Consider the following 26,313-nt stretch of genomic DNA (forward strand, 5'->3'; position numbering starts at 1 on the left):
GCATCACTCCCACCAAAGAGAAAATAGTCCTTCGGAAGCATTTATCTGGTGTTTGCAACCATCTCATGAGTACAAGTCTGTTTGTTTGTTTGTTTGTCTTTTTTTTTTCATTTTTTTTTCATGTTTCGTAGAAAAAAGCTGGAGGTAAAATATCAGGGAGGGTAACGGGAGTAGTAAGTGGCTTTCGACAATTTCACTCTTGGGATTTTGAGGGATTTCAGCGGGTCTTGTCTTTCGTTCTTCCTTCCGTGAAGTCATTTTTGAATGTTGTGCTTTGTAGATGTCTTCGTGCGATTGGTCGGCCACTGGGATGTCGTCACTCCTCAGTCGTTAGGTTATCTGTCAACTGAAAGAGAAGAGAGGGAGTAGGGGGTTGGACAAGAAAAGAAAACAATAAATAGAAGTCATTAAAGCCACTGTGTCCACAGTTCTGGTAAAAGGTAAATGGACTGCAATCTCTCACTCACTTTAGGGTATATAGAGCGTATGGCATGCACCGACATAACAACACGTAAAGTGCATCACGAGGTCGGTGAGTGAAGTCCACATTGTTAGCTATAACTATGTCCCCCCCCCCCACTTGTACAGGGTTTATGGTGACACACAGTGAGTCACAATCATTGTATTTGGAGGGTGGGGGGAGGTGGGGTGGGCTCTGCTGTCACGGGTGCCAGTGTAAAAAAACAAAAACAAAGGCAGAGTGACCACCCTGTGAGTGTACATGGCAAGCCCACTTGGCTGAGATTCAGAGTGACAGTGGCTTCGGCATGGGGGTGAGTCTTTAATCAGCTTCAATTAAGGCCAAGGAGAGACATGCAAATTCAGTGTGGATGAGTCTCCTCCATGTCAACTCCGCCTCACTAAATTGATTCTTAACTTCCCTCTCTAAATTAAATCTCTTTGTGTTATACCCAAAAGAACAAAAATACTTTTCTTTATTCTATGTTAGTGTTTTGAAATACACAACGTTTGGTTGGAGCTCCTCACCCTCTCTGTGTTAGAATGATTCATGTATAGTCACATGAAGAACACTTTGTGGGTGGGCCATTATACCCAGCCACTATACTGGAATCCAGCTACTATCTACTGGAGATCCAATTACATGACCATACTGTAATGGTGCCCAGACTGCGCCCGTTATAAATCACCATAAACAAAGCAAGTATTGACATTGCATTGCATTGCATGCGGTTACAGCTCCACTCACGCCTGTAAAATCATCAAAGTTGTACACACCCTATTTATCCGAAGATGGCGTTATTTGCTGGCCATACAACGTTTCACAATTTTAGTATGACCCAAGACATGGATAAAATTACAACCAATACTATAATTGTATACCTATCGTTATTATAGTATTAGGAACAGTTATATCCAATAGTACTGTTATTGGTGGCACCTTCACAAACACATGCACAGTTGACTCTCTCCATTTTGACATCCCTGTCTGCATTCCACCACTTACAGCACAAATCCCTGCTATACGGCCCCTGTTGTGTCCACCTTTTGTTCGGCAGTGTTCCCCATGTTCTATGAGCTAATATCCTCACAACTGAGATCACAGCCAGTGCCCTCGGGGGCACGCTACATCCACTCTCAGACAACAGCAACAGTCAAAGACTCCAGCCCCCTTCTTAAGACCGAATGTGGTCCCAGGATGTGTGATAACATAGTCTATGTGATGGGAATGCAGGGGCCATTTGGACCTCCAAAGCCAGGTGTTAGCACTTCAGCTCACTGCCTCATCAATAATTGACAGAGGCAAACCAATCAGAACAATTTGCTCCCCACAGCGAAGTGCTAGAGCAGCCTAACACCGCTGAATCATTAATGAGGCAATTAGCTGAAATGGTTAGACGGTTAGCCCTCACTGGCAAGCACTTGTGTGACGCTAGTGCGACGGGTCTCCTCGTACATACCATGGAGTGATGTACGGGCCAACACAAGTGTAGGGAGAGAGAGAGATGGAGAGAGAGAGAGAGAGCGAGAAAGAGATAGAGAGAGAGAGAGAGAGAGAGAGAGAGAGACAGAGGCATCAAACGACAGCGCTCGGAGACAGAGCTGAGCCCCCTTTAAGGCTTCAGTGTAACTTGTGGTGCCAGCTCTCCATCTGTTGACCACTGCTCAGAGGGCCAATAATGGGAACAAACCCAATTGGCCATTACCATGGGAGATTGACCTTTATTGGTTACCGTTACCATTGCACAGACCAACAGAAGCCGTCTCCCGGGTGATTCAAGTGTGGGAGAGCCTTTATGGACATGGATCAAATCGACCCCCAGTGACATCACTCAAACATGGGGGGAAGCAACAACAACAACAATAACAGCCAAAGATGGAGTTTGCCTTTGAAGAGCAGAGATCCTGGATTGTTGTTTGAGAGGAAAATCAAAGCCCCCCAGGGAGCGGCTCACAAAGCCTCATCGATTGACCATATTGAAACCATTTCATAGTTTATCGATGCTCCTCTGCCTTGCTCTCTCAGCCCTGGGTCCAGCACAGGCTCAATTATACCAGCAACCTTGATGTCAGGAACAAGCCATGCAAGCACCACCACATGCTGCACGGATTACTCCCAAACACACACACACACACACACACACACACACACACACACACGCACATTCCTATCTAGAGTAAATATTTGTACACACTGTCCGTTTTGTTTAGGCCCGACAAGATTAAAATTATATTGTTTACTGTTCCTCATTTACAGCGTTTCCCCACAAAAAATAACACAACAATATTTCGCCCTTTCAGCCTCCCAATCATCCTAATGCATTCTTAGTTTCAATATATCTTTGTGATGGAAGGATTTGGAATGAGAGTGAGAAATAGAAAAGGGAGGGAGCAAGACTGAAAGAGAGGAGGGGGAGCGATGCATACTAAACTCTAAAGGTTCATTGCTGTAGTATATCCTTATAGCAGGCAGTTGTGTGCAAATATTGTCCAAGACTATGCAGGCTTTATGTCTAAACAAAGACTATATAATAAGATTCAATAAAGTTTATTGTATGCTACACTTGTATCGTCAGCATACAATACATTTGAGTATGTTTGTGATTATAGTCCTTGACTACAATGCTGGAAAAAAATGGCAAGTTTCTTCAATCTGAAAATAATTATCTTTTTTTATTCATGTATTCCAAGCTAGAGGATTGTTGCCCATCAATTAGCAACTTTTGTATGTATGCACTAATTTATCACTTTTAGAGTGTGAACATACTAAACATAGTTTCAGTTGTGTAAATTGAAGTATGTTTTTGGTCACAAAGGGAGATGAGGACAACTTCAAGTGAGATCACCTCACAGGCCTTCGTGGCATGATGGCCTACTATTGAATGATCACCAATAACACTATTTCTGCAGACTACATGTTAAGCCCTATGGGTAGAGAACATAAAATAAATAGAAACCATAAAAATTATTATAGCTTATGACCGACATCAACATTAAGTGTATGATCCTTCACCTGTGCACTGCTGTCAAATACATTAGGATGACATATTTTTAAGTCAGAGAATATTTTCAGAAAAGAAGAAAATAGCTCCAGCAATCTGCCCAATTACTTGCGCCCATTTTAACACCCTGACTCGATTTGCTGTTGAGACTGACAAAATTCCCTCCGGTGTATTGGTAAGTTACACTCCACAAAGCAATCAGTTTGAGAAATAATGTAGGAAGCAGCTCACTCGGGCTATATCAAATTGGTAATGGCTGTTATCTAAATTAATTTGATAATCATACATTTAGATGTGTTCTTTTACCCCCAAAATTGTGTCAATTAGGAGTCTAAGTGCTCACTTCAACCTGGGATTGCAGCTCATAAAATGCAGTCATAACAATTTGACATAACTTCAAAAGCAAGAGAGCAATGAGGCCTACATGGAGACTCCGATTCTCAAACCACCAGTTACATTTGTAAAAGTGAGAAAGCTGTTTCCATATACAGTAGTTGCTGCAACATCTTGAGCATGGTAATCCCATCTGTCAAATATAATAACATGTATAGACTGAATTAAAGACAAAACAGACGTGGTAAAACCCTAGGCATTCCAACCGCCTGTCAGGCTTTTTTAAAATTTCATCTTTGATTTAGTATTGTTGTTGTTCATGAGTTGTGCTATAGAACTGAATGAATTGTAGCATTTTCCAAGGCAAACGTTGGAATATTTTTAAAAGTTGTATAATTGCCTCAATGCATTGGGATGAATCAGTCCATATGGGAAGTTAAACAGCTTGTCAAAAAGTTAAAGTTTTTTAAAAAACGTTTTCATTGTTGATTACAATGAAAGCTTTTGCAATCTCATCTGTTTTCTTTTTATATCTGTGTGCGTGCCCCGATAAATACTGCTTACAATAGAGCGGAGTTAATGCATTAGCAGCTTGGTCAACCTATGTTGCTGATATTGACACTTAAGCAGATATTGTGGACTCATAGTCTCTGTTTAATGATCCCTGTTCACTTTTATAGCCCTCTCAGGATGCCATCCTCAATAAATATTTGCAAACGGGAAATTTGCAGTATGACTTGAGAGAGTCATAACCCCCTTGCACCTATGTGTTTTGAGATTAACATGTAATTAAAATAGTAAATCAATATTTAATAAGCAGCGCTTCACAACAAAGAAGAAACATAATCAGGTCATATGTGTTATACTGAATGGAGGAGGGTCTTTTTTTTAAAGTTGCATGCTGCAATGCAAAAATGTATATGCACGGGGAGCTACTAACTATATATAAAACAGTTAGACATAATGTAAATCATTCGACACACACATACATTCCCCCATGCATGCACTACACCCGCATAAGCAACAAATACAGGGACAGAAACTTCACCTCACCCCGGGACCCCCTTCCTTTCTAAACCGCACTTTTTTAAATGTGGAGTGTAACCTTTCTCATTTACTCACCACAGCTCTCCCACACTTATCATTTGAAGATTTTCATGCTTCGAGTCGCTATACGACTACAGAGAGAAAACACCTGAAAAACAGCCCACCACCTCTCACATTACTGAAAGCACAAAGCACAAGAGTGAGGGAAACAGGCCACACCGTCCATTCTTTCCAGCAGCTACCAGAGTATGAAGAAGCGAAGATGTTAAGCGCTTAATGGAATGCTCCTTCTTATTGTTTAAAAATTGCTTGACGTATAAATGGCCAAAGGAAAACATTGGTTGACCTCAATTATGCATTGAAAAAAAAGTTATGAGCTAGTGGCTGAATTATTGATGCTGGCACCATGGAACAAGAGCATGTTGGCAATGTGTCACTGCCTTTCTGCTGATGCTTCATCTTGTATTGATAATTTTTCATCTAAAAAGCCCATGAAGTCCTGATCTGTGAAAGACGGAAAAAACACACCACGAGTATTGGAAATCCGATGCAATATTACCGGAAGAGGAAAATGGATAACATAACAACGAGTAACATAAGGGGGAGATAGACATTAATAAAAACAAAACGCGTAGCTTTGAGACGGGACTTAAATACTGCATCTTGTTTGAGCAATGTGAGCTCCCTGAATAAACTGTTATATATTCTCTGTTGACATAAATGAGACAATTTCCATTCCATGCCTCATAGAGGTCAATACCAATAATTGTAAATAACATGTCAGTAGCCTACATGTTGTGTGTGTATATGAAAGGGGCGTAAAAGCACTCAGGCTCTCAATCTTGGGACTGTCCCGTACTACTGATGCACTTCCTGAGATGCAAATGAATCTGCCGATAGCCTCTCTCTATCTTATATGTCTCACTTACTCTGTTTCAGTTAACCTCTCTCTCTCTCTGTCTCTCTCTATCTCTCTCTCTCTCTCACACACACACACACACACACAAATACACACACACACACACACACCACATGCACATACGCATCTGCATGTGTGGCGCAATAAACAAAATGCTTACTGCAATTAATATTATGTTTGTAGAGTTAAATGCATGAATGACGAATACTTGTCCTTTGATAATATTTGGTCATTATTCCATGCAGAAATTAATGACTGCTACTTATTATTTATATCATAAAGTATAAAAAAAGAAAGAGAGAAAAATATAGTAGTCAAAAGCTTAGTTGGAATAATTTTAAATATGATTGTCCCCTGTTGGTGTGAGTGTTACGACGCTAAGGTCCACTGTTATACTGGTTGGTTAGTACACACACACACACACACACACACACACACACATTTAGAGTATATCAAATTAAATGGGCATACTTTGTGTTAATGTACCAAAAACTAAATAACTGAGATGTGAAAACTGTGAACAGTCCTTAGTAGTATGGTAGCACAGTCTTGTAGCCCATGAGGTCAAGTGGAGTGTGACTGTGCAACAAACTGCAGGGAGCAATGTACTGTCGCTTGCCTGGTTGACTCTCTGTTAGTCATCATTCTTTAAGGTACTATCAGCTAGCTTTTTACCTCAAAGTGAAGCTCAGTGTGGCAGAAACTGTTATTCACACCCATGCAAACATGACCCAAAAGTATTACTAATTGGTAGGGACACAATGTTTCCTTATCGTGTTTGACTTTAGCTGTGGAAATTTCCTATTAATGTTGGTACTGAGTCAAGGACCACTCGGGCCTTTATCTCAGCAGATATTTTGAGAGTTGTTCCGGAGAGCTCTCTCCAGTTCACCGTGGTAAATCTACTGTTACAGAGACTATAGTGGAGCCACCGATTACCCAATCAGATCCTGTGTTTATAGACCAAGCCACAATGAGAGCGGCACCGCACTCTTCTTAGTGTTTCACAATCTGCTGCCCTTTAGCCGTCTCTGCACACACACACATACACACACACACACACACACACACACACACACACACACTGTGAAGGGGAATGTATTTTAGCGGTTGTTGAAAAGCTCGATTGAGATTAACGTTTTTCTTACTTTTTCCCTTTTTAGTTGTGTTTTAGTTTTTTTTTCATGCAAACATATTTGCCATTTCATCATTATTTACTGATATGTTATATGTTGTAGCATAAACACTTTAATTTATTTAAATGTCAAGTTATGCAAAAGCCAAAACAAGTGTCATATATAAATGCTTTCATCACTTCCTTCCTTTTAGGTATGTAAAAAGAAATATATTCAGCATTCTAATAAAGATGAACATGCTGTTCAAACACTTATCTAAAGAACATAACATGTCATTTCATTTCAAATTAGAGTGTGTCCATATGTTATAGTGTTATTGTATATCAATCTGAATGCTGCACAATGGAGATTCATTTGTACTGTTTTGTAGTTTGATTTCATAGAACTATATCAGGGTTTACTTTAATTGATTACACATGGCAATATTACTTAATTAGCTTAGTATTTGTTTCACAATAGGTTCTAAATGTAGATGTATTTTTTGAACAATGGAAGAGGTTAATTTAAAAGAATATTTGAATAGATAAAGTACTGGAGATATGTATAAGAAAATAAACAGCAACTGCATAGACTTCGGCAGCTGACATTTTCAGCAGGCATCACAGAAAGCTCAATGAATCATCTGTCAACGGCTGACAAGGTTTTTACAAAGACATGGGTGATCAAGAGAAAAATGCGGTAGTGAAACTGAGCTGAAATAAAAAAGCGAGCGCCTGTGATATTTCTCACGAGGCATTATGACTGGCCCTCAGCCCCGCGGTCTGGGTTTGGGTCCACTTCGCAACCAACACAATCGGAATATCTCCTCCAAAGGTTCACTGAGCAACTAACTCTAACCTTAACAACCACAGGTCACGTCCCCCAACGCTTTACACTTTCCAGCCCACTCGTGTGAGCCTTTTGGATGTGCAGCCTAATAGAAAATCAGCACCTTGGGGATATAGTTTCTTGCTCTTGTGTCGGTTTCGTGCTGGCGTGACTCAACTTCTGTCACGCATGGCTCTTTCTTCGCGGTATAACGGTGACTGCTGAAATACTCTTACTTTTATTTCCGATAAATGACTGATTTTATGTTTTAACTGGCAGTCAGAAGCCACTGTTAACCTTTCCACACCTCCACAGCGCTGTGTTTTTCACCTCATTTGTGAGGTGTGAGATGTGTGTGTGTGACGGCAGAGAGAGAGAGAGAGAGAGAGAGAGAGAGAGAGAGAGAGAGAGAGAGAGAAAGAGAGAGCCGCCCACTCTCTTCTCTTCCCTGCCAGGGTCCCATAATGTTAGCCTGTGGAGGAGCTGCTGTTGGAGATCAATAGCCATCAGACTGCTAGAATAAATACATTTATCACACACCCTGATACTTGCTTCACCGTTTCCACTACAGCATGTTACATCTGATTGGAGGCAGAGATACTCCGGGCTCACCCTGACACTTACACACCCACACACACACACCCCTCAATGGCTTCTGTAAAGAAAAATAAGGGTCACCTAAGACACAGATTGTCATTTGTAACGCCGTTGATCAAGAAGATGACAGACTTTTACGTCTCTCTCTCTCTCCCGCTCAAAGCGAACAACAATACTTTTGACTGCACACTCCGTCTTTTTGCTTGTGTGTTTGAAAAAGGGAAAATGTTCCTTCTGTCCCCCCTCTGCTGCAGATAAAGAACAGGCGTTTGAGTAATTATGGTGCATTATCGCCAAGGAACGTTTCATTGCTACATTTTAAGCTGTGTAGTGAGCGGTGACAAACGAACGACCATTTTAATTTCTGTCAGGAGGAAAAACACATGGCTGGAGCCAATGAAGTCAGCTCTCTCATTCTGCCACTGACGGAGACCATCTGGAGCGAATAAAGTTTTTCCCTTTGAATCCGCAGCTGTTGAAAATTACACGGTAACACTCCTTCTCCATATATCTCTATGTCTCTCTTTTTTTCTTTCTTGGTGCTCTTTTTATAACCGACCATGTTTGTTTTATGGTTTGAAGTTTGGTGCCAGATTTGATCAGTGCTTGCAGAGACTAAACAACGTTTCGAGAATGCACCTGTTTCGCCTCTGTGCGTGTCTCTCTCTCTCTCTCTCTCTGCGTGGGTCTTTCACCCTGTGTCTCTCTTTCTTCCCTCTAACCCCCGGCCTCTCTGCGCTGGTGATCGAAGGGTTGACCATGTCAGTCAATCTGTCAGCGGCTGACAGCTTTACTACACATGCACTACACTGATGGGTACCATCACTCACATAACGATTGGCCTCCACGCTGAAATCATAAGACGAGAGAGAGTGAGAGGGTTGAAGAAACGGAAGTATAAAGGCAGTCGAGTAAAAATAACGGTGCGTGTGTGTGTAACACAGACACACAGTGAGAGGGAAAAAAGAGACAGTTTTATCTCAGTTTCATCTATGAAACTGTATAGTGTATATATATAAAAAAAGGTTTTCATAAGGTTTGTACTCAGAGGTAAAGTTTCCCCTCCGTGCTGCAGAGATGGAATCACCGTGGTTTTCTTTTTCCACTGGCCAGAGGAGAATTTGTTCCGCTCTGCTGGCAGATAGAGCTTTTAACACTTTATGTCCTGGATTATTATTATAAGGCCAAGTCACTAAAATAAAAGCCTAAACGATCTAATATGCGCTTGAGCAGTTTTATCTAAGATAAAAATCCCCTGTGCAATTTGAACGGCTTTTCTATAGTCGACACTGTTGTTGTTGCCTACAGCCTTTTCATTCATACCATTGTATGTGCCACTAAGATGCCGCATTTCATCAGTCTGCCCATACACACACATCTGAATCGTTAATTTTGATGGCATTTTTTTTTTCCACCTGCCAGTTGACAGGAAATACGAAGAAAAAGTTCCTGTCGAACGCAATGGGACATGTGCTAGACGGCTGGGTCAGCAGGAAGCCACAAGTATGCACATTTGAGCCTGGAGTTTGACTTACAATTCAGCCAATTTGAGGATATAAATGACCTGATGGTTTTAGGATTTTTTTTCTTCAAATTTAGTGAATACATTAAAATGAACAAATTACATTTTGAGTGTAGGCACTCCAATGTTTTTTTTTCTTTTTCTTTTTGCCAAAATAAGACCTCTTGCCAATGTGTCTACAGTATGTAGCAAAACAGGAAAATGCCATGTCTAATATGTGAAGGATTGTATTAGGCTCATACTGCAATATATATATATATATATATATATATATATATATATATATATATATATATATATATATATATATATATATATATATATATATATATAGTTTTTACCACACAAGGATGGTTAAGGTGCAGTTGCAGAGCCGGCCCAAGCCTTCATGGGACCCTAAGCGAAATATGATTAGGGGGCCCCTCTCCAATGTTAGCGCTGCTGAAACTATAGATCTTTGCTTTGCTAAATATCATTCACACACCCAGTGTTTTCCGCTAGTGCCTCCACTGTGCAGCTGTGCGAAAATATTAGACAGCCGAGATTCAGACCCTCCTAGGGGGGTCCGAGGGTAAATTTATTTAAATTTTTTATTATTATTTCTTTATGGAGGGGGCCCCCCTGGCGGTCGGGGGCCCTAAGCGACCGCTTAGTTTGCTTATGCCTCGGGCCGGCTCTGTGCAGTTGTTTGGCTGAAACATTTCTGATTTCTTCAGAATTTCTGCGATTGGTGAATGATTCAGTTCAATGTGAATCACAGTATACTTCCAGTCTAAACGGGTGTTGACATCTGCTTCCAACGTTAGTTTTTGACACTTGGCGACATGGGTGCAGATTAATTAAGGGAAGACACGCTGTAAATTGAAATACAGGCCCCAGCAGTATAGTCTCCACCCGGGCAACCCAGGGGAGGAAAAGTCCTAAGCGCTTCCCCAGGAAGCTGCCCAGAGGAGAGAGAGAGAGAGAGAGAGGGGCAAACCAGCCAATCTGTCTGTCTGTTTACCGGGGGAGCGGCAGCAGCAGAAGCGTCCTGCCACCCCGCGCTGTCATATGGGAGAGCCATGCCTCCCACAAACACATGCTTAATGACTCCATTTATTCACCCCGTCACTACGTCTTCATCTTTTTCCTCTCTGTTTTCTCCTCTAATGGTTTAGTGGCCCATATGCACTTTGGAGTTTTCCATGGTCCCCATTGGAATACAATTGAAGTTACATGGTTAACAACTTGCCAATAGATGCGAGCGCGGGAGGAACATGCGTGTGGAATGGCGACACATACAGTACATGTCATGTCCGTCTGTAATTTAATGTTGTACTATTGTTGTTGTTTAACAGCTCTCTCTTGAGAATGAGACCCCGTGTCTCAATGGGATTACCTTTATAAATAAAGGTTAAAAAACATGGCCTTTTGAAAAGTGTGTGTCCGCCTGCAGGGGGTGTCTGCTACTGTATTTCCCTGTGATGCGGTCACAAAGGGGTCGGTTAGTGTTTTTTCTGCGGGCCGTGTGATGCGTGTCAGTGACATCTGGGCCAGCAACATCGCCGCGGCATCGATCAGACCGTAGCTCTGCAAGGTCTCTCAAAAGCTTTATTCCTAAATCTATGCTGACAGGCGATGACATGATGGAGACGGGGCCGCTGAATTGATTGTGTCCTCTCTCTCCTTTCACTTACACTCCCACTTCCCCTGGCTTCTCTCTCTCTCTCTCTTCTCCCTCTGCTCTGTGTGTACCATCACTCTCTGCCTTCTATCTCTTTTTTTCTTTCTTTTTTCTCCCTCGTTCCCTACTCATCGTCTGGATGTTGTCGAGCACAAGATGTCAGATTATTTCCCAGCAGACACAGAGGACTGGAGCTGTAGATCACTGGGTGACACTTTGCGTCCGATCCCCTCCCCCTCCCCCCACCCCCATCTCCAAAGACAAACATCAAATATGGCCAGGCCTTTTTGATCACTTAAAAGGTATTAGGAGAGGAGAGCCGGTACTTGAACAAAAGCAAAACAAAGCGTTTCATCTGTCATGTTTGTCAGCGGGCCATATGTGCTGCGAAGCAGCTTTTCTATCAAGAGAGGTGGTAAACCACACGATATCACACATGATGGGACTCCAAACGCAACCCGGCTTAGACACTCTTGAGAAGTAAAACGAGTCAACACGGCCACTTCAAGTAACATGTTCTGCACTCTAGCCTACGTCTGCATTTTCGTCTGCATGTGATTTCTTAAATGTACAGTGTGTCATCAAATCTTTTGAAGAACTACATTTAAACTTCACACTTGTAACGATCAAACGTAGAACATTAAAACAATGAAAAAAATCCCTTCCGCTTTCAGCTTTTTTTTAAACATTTTTATGTTCACTAAAACTGGGCTTCAGTCCATACCTTGTAATTCTAATTGAATGCGCTGAGGGCTTTGGCACGGGCGGGGTCGGCCCGGTATCCAGGCCAACCGCTCAGCATATTGTTTCTATGGCACCTGTCCCCCCAGATTAATAACTGCGAGGTCTGCGCTGGCAAAGCATGCACGGAAACCAGAAATTACAATACTAATTCAGGACTAGGGATTTATACACCAGCCTCTCCCAGGATTTATGGCGGAGTGAGCGGAGGAGAGAGGGAGAGAGAGGGAGGGAGGAAGAGAGACTAATAATGCTGGGGAAAGTGATTAGCTCAATGGGAGAAATTGTGTGTTTGTAGTCCTGCGATTATTATTGTGTTTCTCATCACATAATGAGTTTGAACAATGCAGTTAATGGTATTATTGGCGGGCCACCAGGAACGCGGGTGCGGTGTATATAAGCTTGATAGCACTTTTTCATCAATAAATCACTCCAGTGCACATGGCAATATTTAAATCTATGTTATTAAAATTGTTGGAACAACACCATCAGATTTATGTTGTGTTATTTTATTATGGATTGATTATCATCATCACAGGCATATCTGATTTGCGCGGAGGCAGCTGGAGTGTGGTTGGTTTAATCCATTTTGATTGCTCTGCAGAGGAATGCCACTGCTTTGCTTGAATGGACAGCTACTTGCCGTGTAGCCCCGATGATTGCCTGGGAGGAAAAAACAAAGTGTGTGTTTTTTTTTTCTTTGTTTCGTTTGTTGTCCCTTTTATTTGTTAGCATTTGTTTTTTTTTATCAGAAAACAGGAAATTTGAACCTGTATTAAAATAAATAAATAAAGTCCTTTAAATATCTCCATCCTTTCTCCCCCCTTGTGTCGTCTCAAATAAGTACAATGAAAAATCGCATCACTGAAAACATTACATCAGCTATCATTACCACCTATTTTAGGACTTGAAACATATAGGGAGTCTTCATGATCAATATTGGTTTGATGGAAGTATTATGTATATTTTTTTTATTTTTTTTATAGTCATATATATATATATATATGTTTTCAGCGGAAGAAGACACAGGAAAAAGAGCAGCATAAACAGCACACTGGATTGTCCAAGTCATTTCAGTATCATTAAAAACACCAGGGCCAAGGAAGTGTATTTGACCAGAGAAGGAAGAAAAAGAAACAAAAGAAAAGAAAAAGGAGCAGGAGTGTGACCACCACTATACAGACACCACACACTGTTCTCTCTGTTTACAAAGTAGCCTGATGTGAAACTAATTCTAATCAGTTTGTTTGTTCTGTTTTGGTGATGAACGTGTACATTTAGGCCTCGTCTGGACAATGAGCGATGAGATCAGTCTCGGCACGGAGAACCATTGGAGTATGTCCGCTCACCCAAACGGCAGCGGAATTACCGGCTCTCAGAACTGTGTCAGCCCTGAAATTACAATTGAGTTTCACTCTTTTTTCCCCCCTTTCACACTTACCTCCTTCTCTCCCTCCCCTTGTTCTCCCTCTCTCTACTCTTCCTCCCTCCCTGACGGCTCAATAACAGGTGCCATGCTAAGAGAGCTGTTACAGCCGTCCCTGAGTGGTTGTGTCAGCAGCAATGTTAGGGTTTGAGCTTTCCAACCTGCTCACCACGCAGGAAAAGAGGAAAGTGAGAAGGAAAGGGGAAAAACGTCTCTCTGGTCCCCAAATGATGCCCGCTGGGAGCCATCGCGCGCTAAATTTCACCGGGTGGTTCTCCCCTGTTCTGCTGTCTTGTGGCCCCCGGACTCCCATTTACAGACGGAGCCATATTGGGCCTTTCTGCATGGAGGGGCCCAAGCAGCTGTGTTCAGCAGAAAAAAAAAAATTACAACAACAAAATAAATAAATAAATAAACAAATCAACAAACACATAAGAGAAGCTTATTTCTTCGCAAACGCCGGAATAAGGACTTTTTTTTTTGTGCCATCTGCAGAAAATCAACAACCGTGTAGTCGGACCTTGATTGCAGTTTGGCCTGACTATTCAAGAAATTCCTAACTGTTGTGGAAAATCCACTCAAGTGTTGGAAATTATCAGCATCCAAACACATTCTGAAAAGTTTGTGTGTCTTTGACGTGAAGAGCCAATTTGCCACTGATACTGATGCGGCCTTGCCTTTGACACAAACAAGGCGATCTGTCGTCATGATTGCTCATTTTCAACTCGTCCTTAAGCACACTCCTTGGGATTTGAGAGAGATTCTTGGCAAAATCTATGCAAATTGGGGCTGCTTTGTGCAAAGACGCATCACTGTGCATGAAGCCCGAAGCAGGCAATAATCACAGGCGGATTGTGTGCAAACAAGAGATGCTAAGCACCTGAAACCTCCGCAAGCGACACAAACACACAGAGAGAAACACACCACGGGTTGGAAGAGATAAGTCAAACAGTGAGATGATTGCTCAATCTTTTAATTTCCTTTTTTGCTGATAATCAGCAAACCAACATTCCACATTATGTTTACCTTGAACACGTTTTCTGTTTCTATGCATTTCCTCTTGCGTATCATTTTTAGGAAAACATGCTTCAAACAAAATCAAATGACCAAAACGAGACTTTTTGGTGTCACCTGTCTCAAGCACGCTAGCTATCTTAGTTTCATTCATAATCCTCTGTGCTCTTTGTGGGGAAGAGGGGTAGACATATGTTAGCATATAGGTAATCTAAATTTAGCTTCCATATACCATCACGGGGCGTTTCATTTTACGCACACTAAAAAAAAATGATAAATTTCAAAGGTGACCTGATGGGTTTCATTACAGCTGATTGATTGGCTTACGTGAGAGTGTCACGAAATGTACAGAGGAGACATAGTACACCTTCAGGATCCTACATAGGACATACAGGCCCTTCTAAACACTCCACCTATACACAGTGCGCCAGGGACGTAAAGTACATCTGAATGATACTGTATGTCTGCAGGTCTCATCATGCTTCCTATTCTGAAATATATGATATTGAACCTCGGATCAGATTTGGACACAGCCAGGCAGGTGAAATTAATTTAGAGTACAGCATCTTTAAAAGCTTGTTCCACACCAAACAGACAACAACCTTACATATTTTATTTTTTACTGTAAGATTTTAAAAAATAATTCTTGTTTCACTACCTTCTATTTCAACAGTAGTTACATACTATCTTCATGACTGTAACAATTTAAAACATTCAGAAAAAAACTATTGTCGGTCACAAGACAATGGCTCACAAGCATAGACAGAGTGAACAAATCGTACAAAAGCTATTGTAAAAACAGAACGACTCAACTGCTGATGCACTTTACTTCCATGTCAATTATTTATCTTCAAGTCACTTAATTATCTTTACAAAACCAGGATGTATTATTTTCAAAAATATATAGCATATATTTTTTAATTGTAATATGCAGTAGCATTGCTTAGAGAAGCTGATATTTGACTAAATGTTATATATATATACAGTAGATAAAAAAAAACTGTTAAGTTTAACTTGCATCATATGTGAATGATGCAAGGTTATTACATTTAGCATTTCTATCCAGTGGATGGAATGAATTAACATGGTTGGAAAAACATTTCCACTTTTACAATTAGGGATGACGGTGAAAGTTCCAGAGCAGTTCTTTTTATGGATGTCTCTGCAATCTTTGCAAATGTTTGGGAACAAAGCGGGGACGTGTGAAGCTCTCCTATGAACTAGTAAACAAGCTCTCTGCAATTCATCATAAGAGGAAGGAAATGTCAAGGGCACAAGAGTCCCTTTTTTTGTCAAGGTCACAAACAAAACATAAAAAGTAACATGCATGCAACAAAAAAATTATCTGCACACACATACACGCACACACACACACAGACACACACACACACACACACACACACACACACACCCACACACACACACACACACACACACACACACACACACACACACACACACACACACACACACACACACACACACACACACACACAAATATATGCTGCATTGTGATCACACTGCACTACATAGAAGTTGAGGCATTGACAAATCGCTGAGACCTGAAAGTGGGGCCGAGGTGGGACTAATTGAAATGAACTTTAGGAAAAGGGGGGACACCTAATTAAACATGAACTTTCTATCCCTGTGTTTGTGTTGACATCATGGGGCCCTAAATGTAAGCTGGGCTTTGTTGGGCCAAACCTGGCGATGCAGGCAAAAGCAAAAACTGCGCGTGAACACGGAGAAGGAATAAGGTCATTGCTTTTCCCCCAGTGAAAACATATTTTTCCTTGTCTAAAGTCACTTGTGACTCTTCTCTGGAGTGTGTGAGGGGCCCATTCATTATCTACTGCTGTTCCTCAGAGAGACCGTAGTGCATATGACGTCTTTTGTGTTGCGTGTTTTTATGTTTATCCGTGCTGGTTTAGAACATTGCTCTTATTGGCTTACATAACTGCGAGTGCTTATGCTTATGCACCTGCCTACTCGTGAGTGGGTGTGGGAGGAGGATAGATGGCTGTGTGCATACGTGCATTTTGTTTGTTGCCGTTTATTGCCTGTTCTATTTTCTGTATTACTTAGTCGGGGACAGGGCCCGGTGCAGGAGCTGTGAAGTTTCCCAGTAACAGGCTAATTCCTCAGTGGCTGTTTAGAGTGTCTCCAGCAGTGCTAAGTGTTCTCCTCTCTGTGCCTGATCAGAAAACAGGACCACTTTAGTCAGTTTGTTTAAGGTCCCCCGAGAAGGCTCTCATATCCTCCCTCTACTCACCCCTTCCTTTTTCCCTGCACTGCCTCTCTGCGCGCCCACACACAAAACAAAACACACTCGCAGTGCCACTTTTCACACTAACTTACATGGCATATCAAAGAGATAGAACTTGACATGCGTGGATGACTCAATTGGTCTTTTTTTTTCAGTTTGCGCATATTTATTTTTAAAGCTTATTTTTTTTTTGTTAATTGAATGTTAAATGTTAACATACGTGATGAAGTCCACAATTCTTCTGAATGGAATTCATGGTACAATTACTGAAGCGTTTAGTCTTTCCAAAGAAAGCATATAGCGTTTGTGTGTGTGTGTGTGTGTGTGCGTGCGTGTATGCGTGTGTGTGTAGGTGTGTGTGCGTGTGTGTGCGTGTGTGCGTGTGTGTGTGTGTGTGTGTGTGTGTGTGTGTGTGTGTTTGGAGCTGTACAGATGGTGCTAAACCAAAAAAAAATATTCAGATGTGTTAATGTGCCTCCTCAAAAAGCAACTATTCCGCAGTACATTTGATGCAAAGCTTTGAGTAAGCACTATGTGTTTGTGGATTTAAGAAATCTAAGGAAGAGGTTGGGGTTTGAACAGACTGCATCTAAAATTTATGCTGAGGATGCTTATGTGGGGTGTACTTAACAACACAACAATACATAAAACAATGCATAAACCTTTTTTCTTTTTTCATACTCAGTAAATCTCATGCTCAACAGGTGTACCCTTTCCATAAAAATAACAATCAAAACCGCTTAGCTGTGGACAAATTCTGTTGTGCCCGATCTCTGCAGAACTCCATGAGGAAACAGTAACGTTAAGCTGAAGAATATCAGAGGCACGCTCCTGGCAGGTGCCCTTTCATCTCGCAACCCATGTGTGAAACTCGCTCATAGATGATATACTAAGTAATATTAATGATGGTGGTTCATATCAGGGCATGATGAATCATATCCCCCTCATTACACACATTCACACTCTTTCATAAATGCATACAAATATATTCACACATTAAGTAAAGGTGATTGAAACACTGTAGTAGTACTAGAATCATATTTTATATAATTTGTTCCAAAATGAATTAACCAAAATGCCCTTTATAATGATTGGCAACCGGCAGTGTGTGTTGTTTAAAAGGCAGCATTTGAGTGTGGGCTCTGCACTCCTACAGTAGAATTGAGAACAGGATATATTTGCAAGTGAAATGATTTCCATTCGAGAATTTACCCCACGACGTGAAGACATATTCTCTCTGTTTTCAACGGGCCTGGCTTGTTCTGCTATCCTTGTGTAAAGGTGAAGTTTCCTCACGAGAGCTGACAAGTGTGAAATTACAATAGGAAGTGCTTCATACCCTGCCATTTACCTTCATTCATTACCACGCCATACACCGGCACGCACACACACACACACACACCTACACACAATCTCCCTACAGTCCACAGCTGACTGACTGATATGGCAGTCATTTTCTTTAACCGGGAAAATATACCACACATATTATGCATGACAGTTTTGCCTTTCGGAATCCCTCAAACTTTTGCTGTGGAGTCCTCAAAGGCAAAGAGTTTGCCTTTGGAGTGGTATTGAGTGTAGGGGTACAAAGGTATTGGAAAGGAGTTTGGAAGGAGGGGATAGACCGACATGGATTATAGCTCATCTATACCACTAGTCTCCAGCCCCGGAAATAGATCCATATGACGTTCAAAGGAAGCGCTGGACCACGGAGCTTTTCTACCATGAGGTGAGGCGGGTCACTGGACAGTGATGCTCTCTTTGTCTTTTAATTCAAATTGTTAAGCGCTAAAAGGCACAATATGAACACACAGCCACCTAATGTGTAGCAAAGTTTAAGAGCACATTATAGAACATCATTTAAAATACACCACACATCAATGAGTGCACTCCAAAGCAAGTTTCTCAAGAGTCAGAGAATAAATACAAATAGTCGTTCCGCCTCCTCCCTATAGTCAGTGTGTGTGTGTGTGTGTGTGTGTGTGTGTGTGTGTGTGTTTTCTGAAGGTTATCCAGCTGACTCTGTGGCCAGAGGAGCTGAAGAGAGAGATGCTGGGTGGTCATAAGTCTTTGTCTTTGAAGACGGCACGCTGTGTCCGTATCGCTGTGGCAGCGTAATTGATACAGGCTCACACTGTTGAGCTTAGCGGAGCCCCATCGTGGCCGTACACTCAGATCCCTCACAGCTGTAGGGCTCAGAGTACTGAGCTCTTGCAAAAAAAAAAAAATCACACGAGGCGCGTGCATGCGGACACACACACACACACACACACACACACACACACACACACACACACACACACACACACACACTCACACTCACACTCACACTCACACTCACACTCACACTCACACTCACACCCAGCCGGCTTCAGGCAAAATCACAGCTAAAAGAGATCCAGAGCGTAGCTGGTTAGACTAACGCTAATGGAGATGAGCTGCCTGGTTAGCTCAATGGAAAATTGAGCAGAGTTGATGCTTATTTCAACACAGCAGCACTCCGGTCCCCAGGGAATACACAGTCAACTTATACACTGATTTGAAATCTCTTCTGAAAACAACTCTGTGGTGTGTGTGTGTGTGTGAGGGAGCCGATTGGCCCACTACAGAAAGAGCTTCACAATCTGATGCGTTGCAGTGTATGAAACCACTTGTGATGTATGACTTTCTTCCACCTATAGGATGCACACAGGATACATTTGTAAACGCACGCTGTGTTCAATCAGTGTTCTTCTCCCTGACAAGGAGCTCTCTCCTCACTCGGCTCCTTAGTAGCAAGTGCATTAAATCATGTCACCAGCCGGTCCGGTTTGAAATCTTGGGCTACACCTGAGTGCGTGTGCTCTGCCCGCCAGCGCTGGAGCGTAGTAAAAACTACTGTGGATCACTGGCAAAGCAGGAGGAGGTCCTCTGCTTTTATCCCTCCGCCTGACATTTCTGTGACATTTAAGAAGTCGTTAAAGGTGTGAGCATGTGGAGTGGGAGAGAGAGCTTTGTGGCTCCTCAGGCACAGAGAGAGAGAGAGAGGGACCCCTCGGCGCTGTCACCAAATAAAACCTTGTTGGACGAACTGATTACGCTGTCAGAAAAATCATAGCATTACATTACGGCTCTCCCTCCTCGGGATGATGCATTTACTGTGTTGACAAATCATGTGCGGTGGCGTGCGCTATAAAGAAGCCCGTGGCAGTGTGGCGTTATAATTCAGCCCCCGTGGCTCGCGTAGATAGGAGGCACTGCACTGCAATTATCAAATGGGAGTGCAGTCCGTCTCTCTCTAGCCTGGCCCTAGCCCTGGTCTGCTCTGGTTGTGTTTCATTGTGGTCAGTCTTGGCCGTGACACACAAACACACAGGGTCCGCAGAAGATAAGAGTCTCCTCTTTTACGAGCCTCTTCCTCTCAAACCAACAAACAGCTATTAAAGCGCGGCTAGATCTGGCTCCTGCTGCTGGTGCCGCTGACAGCTTATGTCCTGCTATTTGTCCATCTCTGGCATCCGTCTCCATAAAGGCCCTGGGCTGTAAAAAGCCCTGCTGACCCACATCGTTAGGGGCCGACCCTGTCTTTACGGCAGTAAATGTTTGTTTAGGGGCAGTCCCCCTGTTCTGAAGTAGCGATTAGCCTTTGGTAAGAGAGAGGAGCCCTCAGGTTCAAAGCCCTTCCTCCACTGACAGACTGTCAGCTCCAATACTAACAGAAAACACAGACGGAGAAATGCAGCGGCAGAGACAGAACAGTGATTACAAAGCCTCCCTCAGCTCTCTGCTCTGGGCCCTGCACTGCTTCACTGGAGGAGGGAAAAAAACACACTACCCTCCTCAACCCAATGAACTGACAACTAGATGTGTGTACAGGCGCTGTAGTGGGGAAGTGGGAAGCATTTCCTCTACCAGAAAAAAAGGTATAGGTTAACATGGTTTACCCAGGCAGTACAACATGTGGATGTATAAAACACCCATCTGACTAGTCAGAAGTGAAACTGCTTTAAAGGTGCAGTCAGCGTCAGTGATTCTGGATAATTGTTGTTGTCAATAACACTTTTTGTCAAAATCTGTGAATATTTCCTCAGAATCCACTACCTGTCCGTACTGTGTGTGAGCTGAAACTAAATCTGGTGTTAAAACATGCAAACATGGACACGTAAACAAAGGGTATATGAACACAGTGGGCCCACATCAGCTGGCAACATTTTGTTGTGTATTACACCAGATTTTATTTCAGCCCACACACAGTACGCACAGGTGGATTTAGATCAGAAGTTACCAATGCAACAATGCCGCCCTAAAACTTCCATGCACCTTGATGTTGAGGCATGTTTATACAATCACCACCTTAACTCACAACACTCTTTCTTCATCCTTTTTTTCACCATCACACTGTGAAATGTCAAGCCACACAGCTTAGCGTATTTTGTCTTCTCCCTGCAATATGAACTTTTTGTAAAAGACATTTTATTGTCCATTTCCAGAAAATTCAGGGGCTCCATGCTCATAAATCAGTCACATAAGCCTCCCCTCCTTTTTTACAACATGTATCTAGGGACCTCTCACTCCTCTCCACATAATGCATAAAAGCCGCACGCCCTGCACCACCATGTAAATCTGTCTGTGTGCTAAGAGCGAAAGTCAGCCGGGTCACGGTGAGACCTCTGCCCATCAATCTGAGACGCGCTCGCTGCCTAACACAGGGAGGTCTTGACATTCCCCACAATGCACGCAGAGGTAATGGGAGTCCCAAAGATGCCGGAGGGGACATAAGTCACTGAGAAAAGACTTGGTGACAAGAGTGACAAAAGCTTGTTACGGTCGGGTGCCTCCAGCAGCCTCAGGTACAGGCCCCAAAGAGGTATGGTTTCCAGTCCCCAAATCCTTTGTGTTAACCCTGCTCAGGTCTGTCTGTCCTCAGCCATATCCCTCCTTCCCATGGAGAGAGGACAGATAGGATTGATGATGGATGTTTGAAAAGTCGACGACTGGTGGTTTTTGGAGGGGGTAACGAATTGGGAGCACATCTGTAATATCCTGGGTGGCCTCTCAACTAACTACAGTATACAGTATACTCTCTGTCTCTCCCCCTATCTCCAAGATGACAGCCACAGGCTGACACGCTGCTCTGTGAGTAGGTACAGATCAATCTTAGCTTGCCTCTTCGCCACAAGAAAGATACGCACGACAGAAACCCCAGGGAGGTTTGTTCATCTGCACATAGACATCCCCCACTACCCGTACATACCTACGACTGAACCTGTACAGCTTCAATAGCATCGCTCTGCATCATAGGTAGCTGCGTAGTACTGTGTGCAAAGACAACACACAGACATAGTGGCAACACCAATGAGCCCTTATCGGCACAGAGAGGGCGTTCACTTATGTCTAGGCTAGCACCAACAAACCAATGCACTGATGCCTTCTAGAATAAATACATAGACACTACAGTAAAGAACATAAAACATGGAATATGGCCGTATATGAGAGCTCCCATAGCTTTATAGCCACTTTGATTAATAATTCAAGTAGCACTTTAAATTATTTACATAAAGGTTATAGTGTAATGTTGTGCAAAAAAGTGTATGCAGTGTTAGTGTAGCACCTTCTTGAAGTCATGGGGTAATACGTCTAACCGCATGTGATAGCGTTTTCTGTATTACATGCTGTAGCTGTTGTTATGGTATGGTGTTCACAACTGTAACTGTCAGCACTTTGACTGAACGCCATGGCTTCTCATAGAACAAGATGCAGACTTTTTAGGAACATTTTCTTTCTTTTTTCAGGCTCACGGGTTCCTTTCCGACCCAAACCTGTCCGGGCTATAAGGCCAACACTAAACACACAGACATATGGTCCCTTTAATCCTCTTACAGCTGACCCCCCCCTCCCCCCCCCCCCCACCCACACCCACACACACACACACACAGTCCTCAATGACCAGTCTGAGTTGTCTGTGACATTGTGACATGGCAATTAACTTGTGTTCATTGATTATCCAAAAGCAGCTTACCCATAGCAAGGGTCAGGGAACAGACTTGGACTCTTAGCATTGGACAACACAGGTCAACGGGCAGCCACCACACCCATCTGACCGTGATTGTGTGTGTCTGTGTGTCCCACATACAGCAAATGTATTGACAGGATATGTTTGTGTCCATCCAAATATTTATAAAAGTTTCAGATTCACTGTCCTATAAGAACGTTTGTCGGAGTGACACATTAGAATATATATATATATGTTTATATAAATATGAATAGGAAAGGTCAACAACATAATAATGTTTATTTGTTTGTAACTGCACAAATATGGTAATATTCCAAATTTTACAAAATGCATAAGATTGTATGTATTCAAATATATAATAAGGACCAATACAAAACACTGTAATAACCTTATATATATATATATATATATATATATATATATATATATATATATATATATATATATATATATATATATATATATATACACACACACAAAAAGTTATAAGTATCCAATTTTAATCATATTAACATAATTCATGCTTGTTGGGCAGGTTTTGTTAGTTGAACACATACTGGTTTACACTTGTTATGAAGATTATTTGGGGGGCAAACAGATATGCACAGAAATCCACAATACTGCACTTTCAGACCCATATTTTACTCTGACTCAGCCATTGACTTCTCACACACGTGAACGTTTGTACAACTTTTGGTGGCTTGTAAATCAATATAGTATGCTTAAAATTTTTATAATTTTGATTTGTTTGATGCCCAGTAAATATTTTTCAGTTTTAAATTGGCCTAATTAGGACTATATACAGTATATAGTATATGAATTGGTTGTGCATGGCAAATACTGAGCAGTGGAATACTATACCAAAAAGATGCATAGCCTAGCACTCTTGGGTTTCGGCAAGTGATATGTATCAGTGGCTCAGCCGAGGCGTTTTCTTTTTTTTTCTTGAGATGGTTAGAGGTTTAGAAGTTATGTTACAACTCTGTGCTGTTTAGTGGAGTTTCAAGAGATAACGTAATGGCAATCACACTGATAATGCATCTATAGTTCTCCAGTATATACAGGTTAAAGCAAAAGCATAGTTGTTTCCAATGAAAGACGGAAAGAGAGCTGAGAAGTTTGAGAGCAACAGGAAAGCTTGAGTGAGGGCATTGAGATAACAAGGGGAAACTGCAGTGTCCCCGCCATGGTACACGACCCTGCTGTCATCACTTAGAGGAACATCCTCCATCCTTGCCACTCGTCTGTCTTAATTTATAACATGTTTCACATATTAAGTGTGTGAACCTCCAGGGTGCAATTTTAGCAGTGGCAAACTATCAACAAATCTTTGTTTCTCCCCTGGCAGAGCGCTTAGTAGAAGCGATAAAAGCTTTTTGAGAGAAACAGACTGGAACAATGGTAGGGACTATACTCTAAACGGCTTCCTGTTGCGCTGCAGCGCAAGATTAAGCACTGCTTCAGAAGAGCAGAGAGAGAGAGAGAGAAAGAGAGAGAGAGAGACGGTTCATATCATGAGCACAGAGAGCTAAGCAAGGGATACACAGTGTATGGAGGAGACACTTAAAACAAACAGTTTATTGACTCTGTTGGGGAAGGATTGTGTGTGAGGTGAGAGCAATACAACGATGTGTGTGTGTGTGTGTGTGTGTGTGCGTGTGTGTGTGTGTGTGTGTGTTTGTGTGTTTTTACAGGGGCATGCCTTTAGTCTTATACCCAAGCCTTGCACATCCTCATCGACATTCGCACATGGACCTCAAGTGGCTGTTGTTTCAACGTCTGGGGTTATTGCTATAGTGCTGGATTAATGAAGATCTGATAAGTGCAGAGTCCATTCACATTTTCATAGAGGTTGATACTTTATAAGACTCTGTTCTCTGTAAAGGTGAGAGTCAGAAAAGGCTATAAAGATCTGCCAATAAGATATGCAAACACTTCTCCCAAGGAGCAAGCAACGTTCTGCTCTTTGCATATTTTTTACAGTTTAAGTAAGTAACTCAAGATTGACATTGGGCCTCAGAGATTGCAACTGGAATAAACTGATTAACATTAGCAAGTACGATTTGGCTGTATTTATGATTTTAAGAAAATGTTCACTGTTTTGGATAGTTCCCGTCCACTTATTTTTTAAGCATGTTTTCAATTTGCACATACAAAAATTGTTGACATTTCTTTAAGTTTGTGTGACGATAAAAACAAAACGTGTCAAAGTGGAAACACACAGCATGTAAATTATAACATGTGATTCAGACATCCACCCCATTGAAGAAGCACAACATGGCAGCAGATAGATGAAGATGAACTGTAACATTTCCCACATTAATACATAAATGTGTTGAATGTGACCTAAATGCGCTCACATTTTCCAAATGGTTTTTCAACATTAGAGGTTTAAGTGCAACTCCTTTAATTACTTATGTTGCAATGGTTTAATGGCACCTGACTGGAGAATTAGATTCACCCACTGTTTATCTTGGTATGCCCTATACTCCTGATATTCACATAATAGTAAAAGGGCGGAAACCGACATTTTCTTTTGCCAGTTTTCTGGAAAATGGGTTAAACTTGTCACTACGTTTGGATGGAAACTTGACTAATGTATGTTATGTGTTTTCCTTTCATTATACCCTCCTAGCAACTAAAGCAAATGTAATACTGACTTCCAGAAATCTTAACAGAGTTTTTAGGGGCCTAACCCTAATAACATGTGGCACACAGGATGTGAATCCCAGTTGAACTGCCTGTGTTTTGTAAGCACAATCACGCACCCCAACCTCCAGTGTTGGCATATCATAGTTCCAGAGTTGGAAAATCTATCCAGTCAACCCATTACAATCTGAATTATATATTTTTCCAAAATGCACTTGGTAAAGAAATTTGTAGTCTACAAATCTAATTTGTAGAACACAGGGTTGAGATTTGACATCTATACCATGAAGATATGCCAGTAAGCTCTGGCTGCTTAGCAGTCTAGACCCATGCAGCTATACACTACTCACCTAATTATAGGTAGCAACTGCTAATGACTCAAGGAGGGATATATTCTAGCTCCCATCTCTAATCCCAAATTGGCACAGTGTCCTTCGTGTAGGCCCCCATAGCCTTGAAGCAGAATGCTTGACAGGGCCTCACCCAGCTTAAATATGGGGTGTTCCCTATTAGCCCAGTGCAGTGCCCAAGATAGGACTGTGAAGGCTGGATAGGTGAGAACTCCCTCAGGGGAATAAGGAAGGATAGATGACACTCAGGCTTTGGCTCAGACCCATTTGGATTTAGTAGCACTTTGTCACTGTCTTGACATGCAGACGTAAAAATGGAGCCGCCACGAAAGGCTCTGTGCCACACATCTGCTCGAGGAGGAAAGAGCACGCATGCACGGATTGAAAAAG

General features: G+C 42.0%; 1 protein-coding gene across 1 annotated transcript in view; it reads right to left on the bottom strand.

Annotated features, from left to right (window-relative positions):
* Window positions 1–269: 269 nt before the first annotated feature.
* The window catches only part of mafa (MAF bZIP transcription factor a), a gene marked incomplete at its 5' end in the record, with an annotated part of 76,469 nt that continues 50,425 nt past the window's right edge, over window positions 270–26,313 (bottom strand). Inside the window, one exon of the mRNA XM_080033673.1 lies at window positions 270–346. The remainder of the gene's footprint in view (window positions 347–26,313) is intronic.

Source organism: Ammodytes marinus (genome assembly GCF_949987685.1).
Source record: "Ammodytes marinus genome assembly, chromosome: 1".
Lineage (NCBI taxonomy): Eukaryota > Metazoa > Chordata > Actinopteri > Uranoscopiformes > Ammodytidae > Ammodytes > Ammodytes marinus.